This window comes from Moschus berezovskii, chromosome 27 (genome assembly GCF_049115385.1).
Source record: "Moschus berezovskii isolate FMDL1 chromosome 27, NW_MosBer_1.0, whole genome shotgun sequence".
Taxonomy (NCBI): Eukaryota; Metazoa; Chordata; class Mammalia; order Artiodactyla; family Moschidae; genus Moschus; species Moschus berezovskii.
Window position 1 is genome coordinate 23,573,524 of NC_142486.1, and position 9,727 is coordinate 23,583,250.

The 9,727-nt window shown below is 40.9% G+C and overlaps 1 protein-coding gene across 1 annotated transcript in view; it reads right to left on the bottom strand.

The window, feature by feature from the left end:
* Positions 1-7,263, bottom strand: part of ACSM3 (acyl-CoA synthetase medium chain family member 3) — a 54,489-nt gene extending 47,226 nt beyond the window's left edge. The window contains exon 1 of the mRNA XM_088832936.1: positions 7,105-7,263. The gene's annotated coding sequence lies outside the window, so the exon portion shown is untranslated. The remainder of the gene's footprint in view (positions 1-7,104) is intronic.
* Positions 7,264-9,727: the final 2,464 nt, after the last annotated feature.

The following is a 9,727-nucleotide window of genomic DNA, read 5'->3' on the forward strand; positions in this document are numbered from 1 at the left end:
GGAGCCCATACTACCTCCAGGCTTGGAGCTGCATTTATCAGAGATATGAAAATAGAGTTTAGCCTTTTGTAGGAGAGGCCTCTCTGGGCCACCCAGCCCTCCCTCCTCCTGTGGGAAATCATTTGATCACAATGTCATTTATTTGACTGAGGTCTCATAATTGAGGCTATTTAAAAAGTTTTAGGGATTAAGGGTTTTCTTCTTTATACTTTCTGTAATCTTCCAAATTTCCTGCAATGAAACACTACTCTCACAATCATTAAATCATCGTTTTTAGCTTCAATTCTAACTTTATGGTATGTAAGGCAGACTAGCTATGTGGAAGCATTTATGTATTGATATATTTCCAAACGATGATTAATAATGGATGCCAGCCATACATTTAACCCTAAATGGACCTGGCAATTGGGCATCATATTGTTGCACTCAATGCATCCTCATGGTTACTTAATATAATGATTTATTATGATAATAAAGATATTAATTCAACAAATGTTTCACTGATCTTTACTGTAAGCCAAGGAGCCAAGGAGACCTGGGTACTTCGTCTGACCATTTGATCTATTTGTGTGCAGACCTGACAAGGCAATGAGATTAAGCCCTTTGAGATCATCTGATTTAAACCTCCTCATTTTTCACCTGCAAAGAAAACAGGATCCCACAGAAGGGAAGCAACTTACATTAATGTGATATGAGAATCAGAACTAGAATGTTGGTCTACAGATCAATGGGATTTCATTCGAGCAGTGCTTCTCAAACCTGGTTATATATTTGAGTCATGAGGAAAGCTTTATAAATGTACTGATGCCTGAGTCTTAATTAAATCAGAATCTCTGGGGTTAGGGCCTGGGAATCATATTTTTTTAAATTTCCTCAGAGGATTCTGCTGGGCAACCAAGGCAGAGAGTCACTGATTTGGAGGTTATGATCCATGAACAATCAATATCAGCATCACCTGGAAACTTATTAGAAATACCCATTTTCAGACCCCAGTTTCACATTTACCAATGAAGAGATTAGTAGAATCACCCTCAGAGAGTTGTCCCAAAGATTAAATGAGACAAAGTGCTTATCATGGTATCTAGCATATTACTATCCTTTAGCCCAGGAGTCAACAAACTTTTTCTGTACAGTGTCAAATAATAAATATTTTAGGCTTTGTGGGCCATTTGATCTCTGTTGCAACTGCTCCACTCAATTCTAGTTGAGATGGCACCCACAGACAATACATAAATGGTCATAACTGTGTTACTAAAAATACTAATTATGTCTCATCATGAATTGTTATTCCATTTTTTATTTTTCCAAATAGTTAAAAATGAAAAAATTATTCTTGGTTCACAGGTTGTACAAACGCAAGTAGAGGGCTGGATTTAGCCCATGGGCCATAGTTTGCAAACCTTTGCACTAGAATATAAAGTTTATGAGGGTATGGGCATTGTCATAATTCATGGGAATTATAATAGCATTTGGCCAGAGTGATTGCTAAATAAATATTTGTTGAATGAATAAATGACTTCTTCAGAAGGCAGAAACTTTACACATGGTGGTTTTTTTTTTTTTTCAGTAACTCAGAACTGTCCAATGGGTTGCAAAGAGTCAGACAGTACTGAGCACACACACACACACACACACACACACCACAGCAGAATTATAGTAGGCCTGAGAAGTGCCTCTCCTACTTTAACCAGAATTGTGTGACAACTTGTACTGTTCATGTGGCTAATTTAGATTAATTTAAATACTATTTGAAAATTAGTTATTTAGCCACACTAGCTACATTTCACAGAGAAGGCACTGGCAACCCACTCCAGTACTCTTGCCTGGAAAATCCCATGGCCGGAGGAGCCTGGTAAGCTACAGTCCATGGGGTTGCAAAGAGTTGGACACGACTGAGTGACTTCACTTTCACTTTTCACTTTCATGCATTGGAGAAGGAAATGGCAACCCACTCCAGTGTTCTTGCCTGGAGAATCCCAGGGATGGGGGAGCCTGGTGGCTGCTGTTTATGGGGTCACACAGAGTCGGACACGACTGAAGCAACTTAGCAGCAGCAGCAGCAAGTACATTTCAAGTGCCTAATAGCCACATGTGGCCAGAGGCTACCATACGTATGTCAGTGCAGTCACAAAACATTACTATTATTGCAGAAAATTCTTGTTGATAGTACTAACCTATACTGATAATAGCTCAGAACTGGAGTGATATGAAACATTAATATACAGGAAACTTGAGAGGAAGTATTCCCAGGATAAGATTTTTCTAAAAATTCAGGTTTAGTAAATTATCACTCATCACTTTCCTCTTATCTGAAGCTGTGTGAGGAAAAGTGTTAACTATTAACTAGAGATTAATAGTGTTAACTGTTAACCAGAGATCCCTTGGCAGTTCTCTTAGGCTCTAGACGAGGCTGCTTTTTAGAACAGAAATGAACCCCTGAATCTTCAAACATCATTCGGTTTGGCAGTGAGGGTTGAGTGGAAGGAACAAACCTTCTCTCCTATTTGCTGGCAAGTTACATCCTGCACATTTTGCAGCTCTCTTCCTGCTTACAGAATTAACAATGTTTCCTTTGATGGGAAGGAAACAGTTAAGTAGTCAACACTAAGTTTTTGGCAACCTGGTTCCATTATTCTTGCCTGAGAAATGCTATGGATTGAGAAACCTGGCAGCTACAGTCCATTATGCCACAGAGAGTCAGACATGACTGAGAGACTGAGCACAGCACAACACTGTTTTTAGTGCTATAATTTTGTTTTTAATTTTGGAGGATAATACCTTCAAATGATTTAAAAATAATTTGAAAATGATTTTTTCACACAGTGAAAAATCAGCCTTCCACCCCATCACATAACTGCCCAGTTTCAGTTCAGTTCAATCGCTCAGTCGTGTCCGACTCTTTGCGAACCCATGGACGGCAGCACGCCAGGCTTCCCTGTCCATCACCAGCTCCTGGAGCTTACCCAAAATCATGTCTGTCGAGTTGGTGATGCAATCCAACCATCTCGTCCTCTATTGTCCCCTTCTCCTCCCGCCATCAATCTTTTCTAGCATCAGGGTCTTTTCTAGTGAGTGAGTCAGTTGTTCGCATCAAGTGTCAAAAGTATTGGACTTTCAGTTTCAGCATCAGTCCTTCCAATGAATATTTATGACTGATTTCCTTTAGGATAGACTGGTTGAATCTCCTTGCAGTCCAAGGGACTCTCAAGAGTCTTCTCCAACACCACAGTTCAAAAGCATCAATTCTTCAGTGCTCAGCTTTCTTTGTGGTCTAACTTTCACATCCATACATGACTACTGGCAAAATCATAGCTTTGACTAGGACGGGCCTTTGTTGGCAAAGTAATGTCTCTACTTTTTAATATGCTCTCTAGGTTGATCATAACTTTCCTCCCAAGGAGGAAGCATCTTTTAATTTCGTGGCTGCAGTCACCATCTGCAGTGATTTTGGAGCCTCCCAAAATAAACTCTCTCACTGTTTCCATTGTTTCCCTATCGATTTGCCATGAAATGACAGGACTGGATTCCATGGTCTTACTTTTCTGAATGTTGAGTTTTAAGCCTACTTTTTCATTCTACTCTTTCACTTTCAACAAGAGGCTCTTCAGTTCTTCCTCGCTTTATGCCATAAGGGTGGTGTCATCTGCATATCTAAGGTTATTGATATTTCTCCTGGCAATCTTGATTCCAGCTTGTGCTTCTTCCAGCCCAGCATTTCTCATGATGTACTCTGGTGCAAGTTAAAGAAGCAGGGTGACAATATACAACCTTGACATACTCCTTTCCCTATTTGGATCCAGTCTGTTGTTTCACGTCCAGTTCTAACTGTTGCTTCTTGATCTGCATACACATTTCTCAGGAGGCAGGTTAGATGGTCTGGTATTCCCATCTCTTTCAGAATTTTCCAGTTTGTTGTTATCCACACAGTCAAAGGCTTTGGCATAGTCAATAAAGCAGAAGTAGACATTTTTCTGGAAAACTCTTACTTTTTCAGTGATCCAGCGGATGTTGGCAATTTGATCTCTGGTTCCTCTGCCTTTTCTAAATCCATCTTGAACATCTGAAAGTTCTTGATCCACATATTGTTGAAGCCAGGCTTGGAGAATTTTGAGCATTACTCTGCTGGTGTGTGAGATGAGTGCAATTGTGCAGTAGTTTGAACATTCTTTGGCATTGCCTTACTTTGGGATTGGAGTGAAAACTGGCCTTCTCCAGTCCTGTGGCCACTGCTGAGTTTTCCAAATTTGCTGGCATATTGAGTGTAGCAGCATGGTCACAGCATCATCTTTTAGAACTTGAAATAGCTCAACTGGAATTCCATCACTTCCACTAGCTTTGTTCGTAGTGATTTTTCCTTAGGCCCACTTGACTTCCAGGATGTCTGGCTGTAGGTGAGTGATCACACCATTGTGATTATCTGGGTCATGAAGATCTTTTCTGTATAATTCTGTGTATTCTTGCCACCTCTTCTTAATATCTTCTGCTTCTGTTAGGTCCATACCATTCCTGTCCTTTATTGTGCCCATCTTTGAGTGAACTGTTCCCTTCCGTTCAGTTCAGTTCAGTTCAGTCGCTTAGTCGTGTCTGACTCTTTGCGACCCCATGAATCACAGCACACCAGGCCTCCCTGTCCATCACCAACTCCCGGAGTTCACTCAAACTCATGTCCATTGAGTCAGTGATGCCATCCAGCCATCTCATTCTCTGTCGTCCCCTACCCCTCCCACCCCCAATCCTTCCCAGCATCAGAGTCTTTTCCAGTGAGTCAACTCATCGTATGAGGTGGCCAAGGTATTGGAGTTTCAGCTGTTCCCTTGGTATCTCTCATTTTCTTCAAGAGATCTCTGGTCTTTCCCATCCCATCCTCTATTTCCTTTCACTGATCACTGAGGAAAGCTTTCTTATCTCTCCTCACTATTCTTTGGTACTCTGCATTCAAATGGGTATATCTTTCCTTTTCTCCTTTGCCTTTAGCTTCTTTTCTCTTCTCAGTTATTTGTAAGGCCTCCTCAGGCAACCATTTTGCCTTTCTGCATTTCTTTTTCTTGGGGATGGTCTTGATCATCCCATCCTTATTCCCTCAGAAAACCCTATTATTATTTCTATGTATTTTTTCAAAGTTTCTTTATATATATTCAAGCAAATGACTATAGTTTCTTTTTTCTCCACCACTTTTATACCACATGTAATCCAGAATACACACGATTTTGTCCATTAATTTTTTTTTTTTTTTTGTAATACAGCTATGGAGGGTTTTCCATATCTGTGCACAGATCTTCCTTATTTTGCTTTTTTGTTTTAAATAGCTGTATGGCATTCCAGAACAGCTGTGCTATACTATCTTCAGCTAGTCCCCTATCAATCTTCATTTGGAGTGTTTCCATTATTTTGCAATTAAAGTGAAAATTTCAAACAATTTTCTCCACTGCATTCAGACTCCTTCAAACATATTTTGAAAAGAAAATTGGCCAGGCATTTGGAGCTTAAAATGGCCTAATCATTTTGTTCTACCAAAAAGAAAATTCCAACATCTTTGTCATCAAAACTAAGACCACCTTTTCCCCAACAAAGTTCCTTTCCTATCTTTTCAGTGATTTTAACTTTTCATAATGTCTATTTTCTAGGCTTTTAGTATTCTTTGTAGGTGATAGAGCTGAGATAAGTTTCCCAGTGTGAGCCTGGATTTTTATAGTGAGACACAGAAAACTCTTGTAATGAAGACAGAACCACTTCTGGTCAGATGAACTTTTCAGGGTCTCATCTGCAATGTAGCCTCTACATCCATATAAGCTGCAGTGCCAAGAGAGTTTTCACCATCCCACATCTCCATAGCTATCTTTCCTATCAAGTAATCCAAGCAATAATGGTGGCTTGGCATATACAGCCTGAAAGCAAGGTGAAATCCCTACTATTTTCCCCAACCTAACAAGATCCTGCCTTAAAACTTCTATACAGCGTTTTTAGATCTACACTTGACCACGTAGCAGAGAAAAGTGGCTGCCCCAGGTTATTCCCTTGAGTTTGCATGCGTGTTTCCTAAAATTTCCTAGAAGAAGCTTGCATACTTCCTGGATGATGCAGAAGATGGATTCTTATTTGCCACTGAGCAGGACAGGGAGCTAAGTAGGACAGTGAAAAACTCAGCTGCTACTTGGACTCAATTGAATTCTTTTTTTTTAATTTGGGAGAATGGCACAGAAACATGTATATTATCATATGTGAAATGAATCACCTGTCCAGGTTTGATGCATGATACAGGATGCTCGGGGCTGGTGCATGGGGATGACCCAGAGGGAGGATAAGGGGAGGAGGAAGGTGGGAGGGGGGTTCAAGAAGGGGAACACATGTACATCCGGGGTGGATTCATGTCGATGTATGGCAAAACCAACCAATATAATATTGTAAAGTAATTAGCCTCCAATAAAAAGTAAATAAATAACTCCACATTCATAAAAAAATAAAACAAAACATTTTCAGTCAGTTCAGTTCAGTTCAGTCGCTCAGTCATGTCCGACTCTCCGCGACCCCATGAATCACAGCACGCCAGGCCTCCCTGTCCATCACCAACTCCCGGAGTTCACTCAAACTCATGTCCATCGAGTCAGTGATGCCATCCAGCCATCTCATTCTCTGTCATCCCCGTCTCCTCCCGCCCCTAACTTTTCCCAGCATTAGAGTCTTTTCCAGTGAATCAACTTGTCGCATGAGGTGGCCAAAGTATTGGAGTTTCAGCTTTAGCATCAGTCCTTCCAATGAACACCCAGGATTGATCTCCTTTAGAATGGACTGGTTGGATCTCCTTGCAGTCCAAGGGACTAACAAATTAACATGGTTTTTAAAAAAATTAAATAGCATGAAAAACTTAAAATGAAAAACTTAGCTGCTATGTTTCTAGCCTTTTTTGTGTACATACTCCTGGTCACTTACTTGAGTAAGTGAGTAAGTATTACACGACAACTGCCAAATTCTGATAGAAACACCCCAGCTGCCAAAGATATCAGTGAGACCATTTTTGATTTGTTGGTCTTGTTTGCTATCTTTGTTTAAAAGTACATGTGCCAGCCCAGCAAACCTTACTTAGAAGACAGATAAGGTGGTACTCACTAAAGTGACAGATGCTGATACCGCTGGAGATGACGGCAGACTTATTTCCTAGTGGAGGATCCCTGAAACTTGAACTCTTGCATCTGCTTTGGTGGTGGTAATAAACAAAAGAAGAGAGAATAGCCTGACAGTTGGAAGAGGTTAAATTATGCTCAGAAGTGCCTTGCTTGGATTGGTGAAGACATTCTGGAGGGAGGAGCAAACTTTCTGGGCTAAGTTTACACTGGAAATTTACACAATCCCCTGAGGTTACTTATCCCTTTTATAGTTAATAATTTACACACACCACAGGCTTTTGCAGGAATGGGAAAATACTGTATTTATTAGAGGGAAAATGTCCATGGAGTTGCTGGAGGGGTTAATTTCATGAAGGGATTGAGGGAATTTTCTCTCAGAGGAAGGAAAGATAAAAGGGTGAAAGAAAGGGGTTTTGAACAGAAAGGAAAGAAGGTATAGGTTGGCCTAGGTCTCAGTGAACCAGTTGCTGTGTTTATCTTTGGACTTGTTGAACTGGTCAGGACTAAGAATAAATAGTATCAGCTTGCTCTTCTGTTTACATCCTTCAACATTTTCTAGTTCACACCAGGTCATGGACTACAAGAAACTGTAAGATCTGGCACAGTGTCCTTTCTGACCCACTGCCTTCTCCTTTTCTCCCTCACTTTGCTGCAGCCACATCAGCCCCCTTACTTGTAACATACGTGTTCCAGCCTTTGGAGCTTTGAACTTACAGTTCCCACTACCTAGAACACTCTTGCCTGGACTATTGCCTTCACCAAATCCCTCTTTTATGAGATGTCCTCTCAAAGAGGTCTTCTCTTACCACATTTTCTAAAATACCATCCCCCATTTTTGTCTCTTTACCCTGTTTTAACTTTTTACATCTCTTACTACCACCCTTACAAGTAAGCAATTCTTTTTTTCCATGGATGTATCACTATCATCTAGAACAGTTGTTGGCAAATTTTAGGCATTCAATAAATATTTGATGGGAGAATGAAAAGATAAATGACTTGGTTACACATGACAAAAACCCAAATCAAATTCACTTAAACAAAATGAGAAATTTATTTGTCCCTTTTTAGTTCTAGGAGTTTGTTGTTGTTGTTGATTCCTTGGGATTTTCCATGTAGATAATTATATCATCTACAAGTAGGGACAGGTTTACTTTTTCCTTTCAGATCTATATGCCTTTCACTTCCCTTCTTGTCTTATTAGACTGCCTAGAATCTCCAGCACTATGTTGATTAAGAGTGTTGAGAGCAGACATCCCTGCCTTGTTCCTGATACTAATGGGAAAACATTCAGTCCTTCATGTTTAACTGGATAAAGTTCAGTTCAGTTCAGTTCAGTCGCTCAGTCGTGTCCGACTCTCTGCGACCCCATGAATCACAGCACGCCAGGCCTCCCTGTCCAACACCAACTCCTGGAGTACACTCAAACTCATGTCCACAGAGTCGGTGATGCCATCCAGCCATCTCATTCTCCGTCGTCCCCTTCTCCTCCCGCCCCCAACCTTTCCCAGCATCAGAGTCTTTTCCAGTGAGTCAACTCGTCGCATGAGGTGGCCAAAGTATTGCAGTTTCAGCTTTAGCATCAGTCCCTCCAATGAACACCCAGGATTTATCTCCTTTAGAATGGACTGGTTGGATCTCCTTGCAGTCTAAGGGACTCTCAAGAGTCTTCTCCAGCACCACAGTTCAAAAGCATCGATTCTTCGGCGATCAGCCTTCTTCACAGTCCAACTCTCACATCCATACATGACCACGGGAAAAACCATTGCCTTGACTAGACGGACCTTGGTTGGCAAAGTAATGTCTCTGCTTTTTAATATACTATCAAGGTTGGTCATAACTTTCTTTCCAAGGAGCAAGTGTCTTTTAATTTCATGGCTGCAATCAGCATCTGCAGTGATTTTGGAGCCCCAAAAAATAAAGTCTGACACTTTCCACTGTTTTTCCATCTATTTCCCATGAAGTGATGGGACCAGATGCCATGATCTTTGTTTTCTGAATGTTGAGCTTCAAGCCAACCTTTTCACTCTCCTCTTTCACTTTCATCAAGAGGCTTTTGAGTTCCTCTTCACTTTCTGCCATAAGGGTAGTGTCATCTGCATATCTGAGGTTATTGATATTTCTCCCAGCAATCTTGATTCCAGCTTGTGCTTCTTCCAGCCCAGCGTTCCTCATGATGTACTCTGCATATAAGTTAAATAAGCAAGGTGACAATATATAACCTTGACGTACACCTTTTCCTATTTGGAACCAGTCTGTTGTTCCATGTCCAGTTCTAACTGTTGCTTCCTGACCTGCATACAGGTTTCTCAAGAGGCAGGTCAGGTGGTCTGGGATTCCCATCTCTTTCAGAATTTTCCACAGTTTATTGTGATCGACACAGGCAAAGGCTTTGGCATAGTCAATGAAGCAGAAATAGATGTTTTTCTGAAACTCTCTTGCTTTCTCCATGATCCAGCAGATGTTGGCAATCTGATCTCTGGTGCCTCTGCCTTTTCTAAAACGTGCTTGAACATCTGGGAGTTCACGGTTTACATACTGCTGAAGCCTGGCTTGCAGAATTTTGAGCATGACTTTACTAGCGTGTGAGATGAGTGCAATTGTGCGGT